Raw genomic sequence first — 10838 nt, 5'->3', positions numbered from 1 at the left:
GGTCACATGACCCTCCACCATGTGACCAGCTCTGATGAAGGCCTCTACAGGTGTAACATCAGTGGTCATGGAGAGTCTCCATCCAGCTGGATCTCTGTTGAAGGTCAGGAGGATCAACATCTTTCTTCCACTGTCTGCGTTTCAGAGAATTAAGTTATTTTTATGTTTTCATTGTTCCTCAGAGAAACCATCCTCAGTCTCACCAACCCTCCCCTCCTCTGTTCCTACCACCAATCCTCCTTCAGATTCCCAGTTTTCTCTCTCCTTGATCGTATCTCTTTCCTGCATCAGTCCTCTGGTTTTACTGCTGATGACTCTACTGATAAAACAAAGACGTTACAAGAAAACTGGAAGTAAGACATCTGATTTTTTTGTTTCGTATAATAACTTTATTGTATTAGGTTTAAAGCCTACTTTGTATTTTAAGTTTCAAATCTCTTTCTGTCCTAACAATAGGATCAGTCGAGGCCAATAAAAGGGGAGATAATATAACATACAGCAATATAAGAATATTAAAGGAATGCCGACAGAAAACAGGACCAACCAAAGGTAATGTTTCTGTGTGCTAGGTCTTATTTTTTGTGACTTTTTTAGACATTCTTTGACCTGACTAATAATGGTTCTGTGGCACAGTTGTAGAGCACTTCAATTGATTTATGCTGTTCTGTGTATTGATATGTGGGTGTTTGTACTTGTACGTGCTGCTGAGAGAACCAGTGTTTGTGCGTTAGGTAATTTTTAGAAGTGAAGTGATTGATCTTGTCTATGCTTACAAGTTAGGGGTTGTTGTTCATAAGTTTCTCATAAGGTCATAAGCAATTATCAGTCTGTGTTTTGAAAGAAGATATTTTAGAAGGTATTGTTTTGTTATTCAGATGTATTCAAAAACGTTCTAAAGGCAAAGACAATATGAAGCATGGCCGCAGGAAGTGGGGGTGCTGCAGCACCCTATAGTGGCAAGAAGGAGATAAAAAAAGAATATTAAAAATATTTTGGGAAATTATTTTTTTTTTTATGGATGTGGAGAAATGTTCAGTGATGTTCAAATAGTATAAGAATATATTTCCTTGTGCTTTGCATAAAAGCATTTAGGAACTAATAGAGTCATGTGTGACATAAAGACAGTGACTCAGTTTCATTCCAGCATAATAATAATAATAAAAATATATATATATATATATATCATAACAAAAAAAATGTCACCTGAGAACTGATGATATCTTACAAACTCTGGTTGCGTACACTGAATTTGTATGACAATAAAGTAGTGTATCTTCATTTATTTATTTTTAGATCATTTTAAATAGGCCTATAGGCTCATAAATTATAAAGCACCTCCTGATCCAATATTTCCAGTGGCCCTGGTATGGAGATTGTCTAAAGCAAAAAAAAACATATCCTGGATCTTCTGGCTGTGGTTCTTCTCTGATCTGATGGCACGGTCCAAGTTGGCACGCTGATCTCAGAACCTGTCTTTCACCAGACTTGATATCTGGGTTCCTTGTTTTTATCGATTTCCGAACCTCCCCATTCACCCAGAGCTGTTGGTTGGCCCGGGTGGCAATATTCTATGTGATGGTGATGTCCTAAATGCATTTCTTGATGAAGGCTCACACAGTCATGGCATACTCATCTATATTTATTCTGTTGTCATATGTTGCTGCAGCTCTGAACATGTTGCTGTCAGAGCATTCAAAGCAGTTCTGGAGTTTCTCCATGGCCCCCTCAGACCACACTTTGACTTCCTTAACTGTTGGTTTAGCCCTGATTAGCTGGGGCCTGTATGCAGGAATTAGCCTGACAGAAAGGCCGGGTGCTGCTCTGAATGCATCTTTGATGATAGAGTAAAACAGGTCTAAAGTGTTTCAACCTGGGGTTGCAAAGTCCACATACTGGTAGAAATGAGGGAGCACAGTCTTCAAGTAAGCCTGATTTAAATCCCCAGCAATGATGTGCAGATTGTAGCTCAGAGATAGCCTGGTATAGAGTCTTCAAGGCCACTGTCTTATTTCAAATAGATGAGGTTCAGTGTCACCCCAGTTACATCTTGTCATCCCTGCATTTGACCTTTTTTTTCTATATTAGCTGAATTAAAACAATAGAACCCTGCTTTGTTTTGTGAATATTGGTGTATATTTATAAAGTAATGTCAGTTAAAATTTAAGCAAAATTTGGTCAGTTTTATTCCATAAGCATGTCCTGTAAAAGGGCATTTGTCCATTTGTACTTGTGCAGAGAATTCAATACAAATTCATTGGCACAAAAGAGTAATAATGACCCGAATACTGTATATTTGTCTTTGTTTGTAAAGCTTTAGAGAAAAAGACTTCCATGGGCCTAAAACACATAATATGTTGGACAAACTATATTGATGAAGCTAAAAGAACAAATACACACAGTTTTTAAATTGTAAAATCACTAATCTTTTATTTTTTGCACCATAGCTTACTCTTCATGTGCATGCATATCTTTTATGGTCAGGTTTCTTACTGTGCTATGGTGCTTTGTGGTCATTATTTCCTTCTAGATACTGACAGCAGTCTGTTTACTTTCAACTTTGTGGTTAAACGTCTGAGTTTGCACACTTGGCTGCAAGAGGCGTTCAGTTTTCCACTGCTCAGTTGCATACCCCTTACTTATTGGCAGCAGAGATGTCAAGAACAAAGAAAACAATCTGAAAACATTTAGCAGTCACTAAAGTCCTTCTTTCATAGGATTAAGAATAATTCAGTGTGTTATTCGTAACATAGTAATTTTACTTAAAGATAATGATAAAACTTCCGCTTATGTTAATGGAGATTTTTATGCCAAATTGAAAATACTTCTGCTTTTGGAAGTCACTAAATGCGTTTTTGTAAAGACAGTTGATTGAAGCAAACTTTTTGCTTTACCTTTATTAGTGAGGCTTAGCGTTCTACCTCCAGAACTGATCACTGTGTTTGCACAGCAGATGCCCATGCTTCCCTGTGTCTTATTGAGATTTTGTACAGATATATTATGTCCAGTCATATACCATTGAGTTACCGTCTAAAGTTTGTTTGTTTAAATTTGTCTGGTAATGTGATTGCAATTGAAGACATATTTAAATTTCCTGAAGTTTAAAATATTTTATTAAGAATATTGGCCTTATGAGCCAGAATCATGTTCAAATGAAATACCTTACTGAAAAGCATATTGAGATGCATCGGAAGAATGAAGCCAGGACAGCTTTAAAGAGATATTTAAAAGCAAAATTGAATTCGTCTTATGTGTGATATTGATGGTGTATGTTCAAAATTTCTAAAATATGACATATATACTGCATATTATTCAAATGTATGGATCTTCTGTAAAAAAACATATTTCAATAATAGCATTTAGGTTTCTGATCTATTACCTTTATTTTTTTTTATTTATAGTCATTTCATTGTCTAATTGTTGTCTTTGATCGTAACTTGTTCATGTTGTGTATGTTAGGTATCTATGTTAAAGAGACCCCAGGAACACGAGATGTAAGGAGCAGCAATTAATAAAGATACCAAAAAAAGGAATAAAAATAATAATTTAATTACCGTGAGAAATTATAATTAAAAAAACAAAAGCAAAAACCCAACCAGATATGTTCTTATGTGTTTCTTACATTAAAATATTCTTCAAAATACTTTTAACCTCTTGGTTCTGTTCCTATCACATAGTACTCAAAAGGCTGAATAAATCAGTTTTTCTTATGTTTTTCAAAGTATGCTGATAATAGCTTTGATATACTCATCTGAAGGCATCAGAATAAAGAAACAGAGCGTTGTCGCTAGAGACTGTTTGCTGCCTGTACTCCACAAAACAATCAAATATTAAAATATTATGAAGAGATTTTTTTGCTTATTGCTTCGACTTTATTTAATGAAGGGATTTTTACATGTGAAGCTTAAACGGCACCTTCCTCTCGTTAAAAAGCACCTGACTTAAACCGGTCCAGTTTCTCACTGTGGTTTGGTTTGATGTGGTCATTGTTTCCATCCATGCTCCGCAGACATGTCTGTTTTCTACTTTGTGGTCAAACTAGTCTACTTGTACTGATGTGAAGCTTTAGAAGAAACATATAAGACATTTAGATTGAAACTTTAACCACAGCTGTGCTAAAAGCAGAAAAACAACCTGTTTGTTAAGTCTGTCCTGTACGTTTTAGACGTGTCTCTTCTCCAGCACGCCTGCATTAAATGATCGCTACACTTCTTCAGCAGCCTCCACAAGCTGCAGAGACCTGTTATTCATCCAGTTATTTAAGTCAGCTGTGTGAAAGCAAGCACAAACGTCTAAAACATGCAAGACAGTGGCTCCTGAGGAGGAGGGTGAGGAACAACTGCTTAGCCCTCCTCCTAAAACCTATTAAATTAGTCTGTTTGAGCGTACTATTTACCTTCATTCTGAGTTGCTCATGTTTCAAAGGATTACAATATGATGTCTTTCCTTGTGCAACGTTAGTTTCCTATGGTCAAGAACTGAGGTCTTCAGGTAGAAATGATATAAGAATTAAAACCTTCTCCAGACAGATATTTTAAAAGAACAAGGAATTTATTTTGATGATAAGGCTCTACATATAGACAAACAAGCATACAGTTGACATGAATACATTTTTGAATACATAACTAGAAAAGGCCTTGCAGCAAGAAGGTTCTGGGTTTGATTCCTGGCCTGGGGTCTTTCTGCATGGAGTTTGCGTTATCTCCCTGAGCATGCATGGGTTCTCTCTGGGTACTCTGGCTTCCTTCCACTGTCCAAAAACATGACTGTTAGGTTTAATTGCCTCCATTAATAGTCCAATACATTTTTATAAGCAAATAATTTGATATTAATTTACAGATAAGGTTGGTCATCCATTTGTGAAGCACTATGACAGTCTGCCGTTTTGAAAGCACAGACGACCCTCCTAACCAGGAAGGTTAGGAAGGTCTGCAAATGTCACCCTTTAATCAACTTTTAATGGTAATCTGATGGTGCCAAAAAGTTATATGATAAAACATTAATATATTAAATGATTTGCTTAGATCAAAAATGAACAATTTAGATAACTGATAACGTTTCTATTAATGTTCCTGAGGGAATAATGAAGGTCATGGCCCTTATAGCTTGTAACAAGGTTTGTGTATTGAAACAATGTACCGATAACAACAAGAACAAAAATGTCCTACTACTAATATTTGCCTTGACTATTACTTCCTACTTTAAGCCAGCAGAGGGAGCTATTTAGTCAAACTTCATCATGTCTGCTCCAGCGCATATCATCATTAGAATTTCTTTGAGTATTATGTCTTCAGTACAAGAACCATAATAGGACAGGACATGATCTACAGGGGCACTGGCCCCAGTTGGCCCCTGTCTATAACCGCCCATGGCCATATGCTTCAAAAAATACCAAAAAATAAGTTATAAAATATTTTTTTTGTAAATGATTAATAGGAAAAGGTCGGTGAAGGAGTTCAAAGTCTATTTTCGTTCAAAATAAGCGGGTATCGCCTATTGTCTGACCTGAAATACTCCTCTGATCGAAAACCGCAACCGCCCAAAAGGAAAGTTCCCTGACCGGGAATCGAACCCGGGCCGCGGCGGTGAGAGCGCCGAATCCTAACCACTAGACCACCAGGGATATGCGTACGGTCTCAGAATGTTTTCTATTTCAATGAACGGTGACGTCGCTCCTCCCCACACCGAGCCACGGAGCTGAAGATGGTGTTTGATAAAAGCTGGTACCAAAGTGGTTCCAGCTTTTTAGATTATTTCCATGTGATGAAAAATTCCAAGATTATCGCTGTCCTCAGGGCTGCCATTTTCTTTACTTTCATTTTCACTGACTTTCATTTATCTGAGAAGCAGAGAGCCTTTATCTGGGTCCCAGATGTTTCCTGTCCTGTAAGTCAGAGATGAAACACTGAACCAACATTAAATCAATTTCAGAATATTGATGTTATTTTTATCTATAATGTTTGAACACAGATTATATAAAGAAGTAAACGCAGAAATGGAACATCTCTCATCACTGCAGCTCCCCCTGCTGGACGCCAGGACGCATAACAGAAGGGAAACCACCCATAACTTTAAGGTTTTTGTTTTTATGTATTTAAAGTTTTTAGAAATTATTTATTGGTTAAATTATAATGAAAAGAATCACAATAAACACAATCCGTTCTTTTATTGTAACTTTGGATTTATTTATTTTTTATAACTCTCCATCTTCTGAGATGTAAACTGGTACATTAGTGTTTATTTTAACATTTTATATGGCCATTTGGACATTTCACTGACGTTGTAAATATGTATATAATTTTCCTCACTATAAATACAAGGCACTCACAACTGCAAACTTCTAGTCTCTGTCTGCTCTTTCATGAGTCATATCTATCGTCTGGGAACTAACCTATTGACGTTAGTGGTTATGATCCATTTGCATTAATTTGAAATATTGTTGTTTTTTTTACAGATATGCTACAACCACGTTTGTGTAACTTCCGTTATTTGTAGTTCTATCCTGGTAGGCTGTTGCAAGAATTTGTCAGCGAGCTACAACTCGGGTGACTCATCCCTTTAGATATATAGAGAGCAGACTTCTTTCACACGCACAAGCGGTTACAAAACATGAGAAAAACCTCTGTTGGTTTCATAGAATCCCTCAGTCAATCATCGGAGACGTGATTTTTCCTCTTTTTTCAAAAATGTTTGATGCAAACTCACATCTATAACAAACAGACTGATTAGATTTTTAATTCTGTCCACTAAGAAAACTGATGTGTGATTTTACTGCCAGTCATGAGGTTTTCCTCCCATAAAATACAGAATCCTCCTTTATTATTTAGCAGTTAAACATTTCATCATAGATTGAACCAATAAGAGAGGTTATTTGTCCTGTTTTTTTCAAAAATGTTTGATGCAAACACACATCTTTATTAGCATTATGACAAACGCTCAGGCAAGTTGATTTACCGTATGAACAACTTAGAGAAAATCTAAAGTAAGTTGTGGTCATTTGTCCAGAAACTGATTCATTCCCTGTTTAATAATATCAGTGTTATTTTAATAATCCTTTGTTTAGATTCTATATTTTCTCTGCAGGTTCTTAGTTTTATTCCACATTATGTGTTTCTGTTAATCACAACAGAGGCAGGTAGAAAAATGGACCGATTAAGTATAATTAATTCAAATAAATCTTTTTCAAATCAGTTTACATTTAAACTTAGACACTGATGGAAGAGTCACAGTGATGGACACAGAGACACTGATGGACAGAAAGACACTGATGGAGAGAGACACTGGTGGACAAAGAGACAATGGTGGACAGAGAGACAATGGTGGACAGAGAGACACTGACAGACAGAGACTGGTGGACAGAAGGCATGAAAAATAAAAAACAGGGCAAGACATTCAAATTTATTAAGATAGCTGCATGAAGTGAAATTTCTATTGAATTAGGTTTAATTAAGATTCTATGCCTTATTAAGTCAATATGCATTCAAAATTTAGAAATTTCCTTTTTTGTTTTATTTGATTAACAAAATAAAGTAATAAGTTTAAAACTATAATATTAGGTTTACAAGTTCAAAGAACTGTAACATAGAACATCCAGCCAACTTTACTCCTCTGTCAGAATGTCCAGGCCTATGGAGGAAACATTTAGGGCCTGATTGGAGCCGTTCTGGAGGAAAGCTGAGGTCCAGGAAATGAACCAATCTGGAAAGAAATCAGTAACTTTCATTCAGATGCAGAAGTGCCAGTAAAGACAAAAGGGTCATTTTGATGACTTCATTCTGCATGACACACACAGCTGACCTCCAAAAAAAATTATTTCATTATTTATTCACTGTAATCTGTGTGATGCACACTAATCCTCACCTGCACACTTTTTGGGTTTTATAACTGAACGCTTCATTTGTTCACTATGTTTGTGTAACTTCTGCTATTTGTAGTTCTATCCTGGTAGGCTGTGTATCATTCCTGTGTGTGTCTGTCCTGTAATGGCATCCATAAGGCAGAAAGCTGTCTGCATACAGCACACCAGTCTGGAGCTCCTTCCTACCCTGGATAATATTCTCCCTGTTGACTCCATGAAATATGAAGGAGGAGGAGCTAGGAGACACGACCGCAGCATATAATGCATTGCAACATTTCCTTCCCTTTCAGTAATATGGGAAGTCTGTTGGTATTTGGAGACTGAGACACAGCAGACTGAGAGGAACAAAGAGACCTTTTATTAAAACACTAGAATTTGTCAGCAAGCTCCAACTCGGGTGACTCATCCCCCTAGATATATAGAGTAGAGTTCTTTCACACGCACAAGCAGTTACAGAACATGAGAAAAGTCTGTTGGTTTCATTGGTTTCCACAAAACTGACGTCTTGAGCTCTTGACCGCTAACTACACTAGTTCGCTTCCCATTGGCAGTGCCTATTTCAAACTGGCAGTTCTTTTTCTGCAGGGTCATCTTATTCATCCTTGTGACTGCTTACATAAAAAGGAAGATATAAGTTTGAAACTGAATTTTTAGTTCCATTCCATCCATTTTCCATCACACTTATCCCTGCTGGGGATGCGAGGGGGGCTGTTGCTTTACAAACACATATTAATAATTTAGCACACAGCAATGCTAAACTCTGACTGGTCTACATCAGGGAAACAGACTGATTAGATTTTAAATCCTGTCCACTAAGAAAACTGATGTGTGATTTGACTACCAGTCATGAGGTTTTCCTCCCATAAAATACAGAATCCTCCTCTATTATTTAGCAGTTAAACATTTAATCCTAGATTGAACCTATATATCTCTGCAGGTTCTTAGTTTTATTCCACATTATGTTTTTCTGTTGGACAAAACAAAGGCAGGTAGAAAAATGGACCGATTAAGTATGAATAATTCAAATAAATCTTTTTCAAATCAGTTGACAATTAAACTTAGTCTGCAAAATAGAAAAGAAATGACTCGATTCAAAAACTTGATAAAAGAAACGTTTGTTTTAAAAATTAAAAAAAATATTTATTTATTTTTTTGCTCCAACATGTTTTTCTGTCACAGAATCACAGGAAATGGCACAAATGAGCTGCAGGAAAATAATAAGTAATCAAAGACGGATCAATGAACCGATCAGGCTGATTCTTCAGAGTTAGGTCTGACGTCCTCTGGTTGGTTCTAGATTGAACCTGTTTTTGTGAGGAGACAGAAACATCAGAACATGGTTAGAAAAAAGGCAGAAGGACAGAGAGACACTGATGGAGAGACAGACACTGATGGACAGAGACAGTGATGGAGAGAGACACTGGTGGATAGAGACACTGGTGGACAGAGACACTGGTGGACAGAGAGACAATGGTGGACAGAGAGACACTGATGGACAGAGGGACACTGATGGATAGAGACACTGGTGGACAGAGAGACACTGATGGACAGAGAGATACTGTGGAGAGAGACACTGGTGGACAGAGAGACAATGGTGGACAGAGACACTGATGGACAGAAAGACACAAATGGAGAGAGACACTGGTGGACAGAGAGACACTGATGGAGAGAGACACTGATGGACACAGAGACACTGGTGGACAGAGGGACACTGGTGGATAGAGACACTGGTGGACAGAGAGACACTGATGGAGAGAGACACTGATGGACACAGAGACACTGGTGGACATAATTGCATAAGGGACCCACCAGGTGTCAATGATGGGGCCTCTTAGAGGTCGTGGGCCTGTAAGCAACTGCTGTCTCTACTTTGTCTGCTTAACGAAAGAGAAAGAGGAAGAGAAAGTTTGGCCCTCTAGACAAAAACAATAACAACATTAAACCTGACGTTTGACCTGAAGATAAACTGGATTTTTTCATCTGGATACTGAAACATGTTTCCTTCCCGAGTGTAGATGCAGGGAGGAAAACATTTATAAGGTGTCTCTTTTTAAGGCTGTGACATTAATAAGAGATGAAACAGTGAAAAACAGGATTATGGGTTAAACAGTTTTAGAGACTCACCTGGTTCTGAACGGAGACGATGACGATGATAGAAAAGAAAACCACTGACAATTAGAACCAGGATAAAAGTGATAACCAGCAGAGCTGTGGCCCAGGATGGAAATGATCCTGTAGAGACAGAAGAAGAACATCATGACCTCTGACTTAGATCTACAACAGTTTTCTGTTTCTATCACTTTAAACCAGCTGATCTATAATTTTAAAGGGAAATATTTTTTTTTTACATAGGTCCCTTGATTTTACGTTATTACATCATGTTCTAATCACACATATTAGTTGTGTGTCATTTGGAGCCGTTCTGAAGATATTCTGTTAGGTTATATCCAAGTAACCTCTTCCTATGGGCAACGACTTGAAGGCACAAACTAAACTGTTCATCATTTATTCTTTATGGTACGCCAGCAGTCCCCCAGACATCCGACCATATATTTTTGCCCATAGGAATACGTTACTTGGAGATAACCTAACAGAATATCTTCAGAACAGCTCCAAATGATACACAACTTATCTGGGTGAGTAGAACATGATGATGATTCTTTTACGAAGAAGAATCATAAAAGTTTCCATGTTCTAAATTAGCTGGCTAACGAGTTCTGTCTGGATAAAATGATCTGAACTTCTCAATGAAATTTAATTCATGATCGTCTAACTTTATGTGAACATTGCTATAAAATAAATGATCAGACGATTATATTAACCAGTATTTAAATATCACAGCTATTAACTCTCATATAAACTAAAGTAGAGAAATAGAGATGATTTATGTTTGTGGACAGAAGAACCATCAGATTTCATCCTCTGTCCTTCAGATAGTGGGATTTATTTTATAAAACACATTCCAAATTAAGTTATATAAACA

The 10838-nt window shown here is 37.1% G+C and overlaps 1 non-coding gene across 1 annotated transcript; it reads right to left on the bottom strand.

The window, feature by feature from the left end:
- Window positions 1-5548: 5548 nt before the first annotated feature.
- Window positions 5549-5620, bottom strand: trnae-cuc. Its single transcript has one exon. It is a non-coding gene; the product is annotated as a tRNA-Glu (tRNA).
- Window positions 5621-10838: the final 5218 nt, after the last annotated feature.

The sequence above is a fragment of the Cyprinodon variegatus genome, unplaced genomic scaffold (assembly GCF_000732505.1).
Source record: "Cyprinodon variegatus isolate N-32 unplaced genomic scaffold, C_variegatus-1.0 Scaffold2098, whole genome shotgun sequence".
NCBI classification, from domain to species: Eukaryota; Metazoa; Chordata; class Actinopteri; order Cyprinodontiformes; family Cyprinodontidae; genus Cyprinodon; species Cyprinodon variegatus.
The sequence above is the reverse complement of the archived record's forward strand: the minus strand, read 5'-3'. Positions and strand labels throughout refer to the sequence as shown.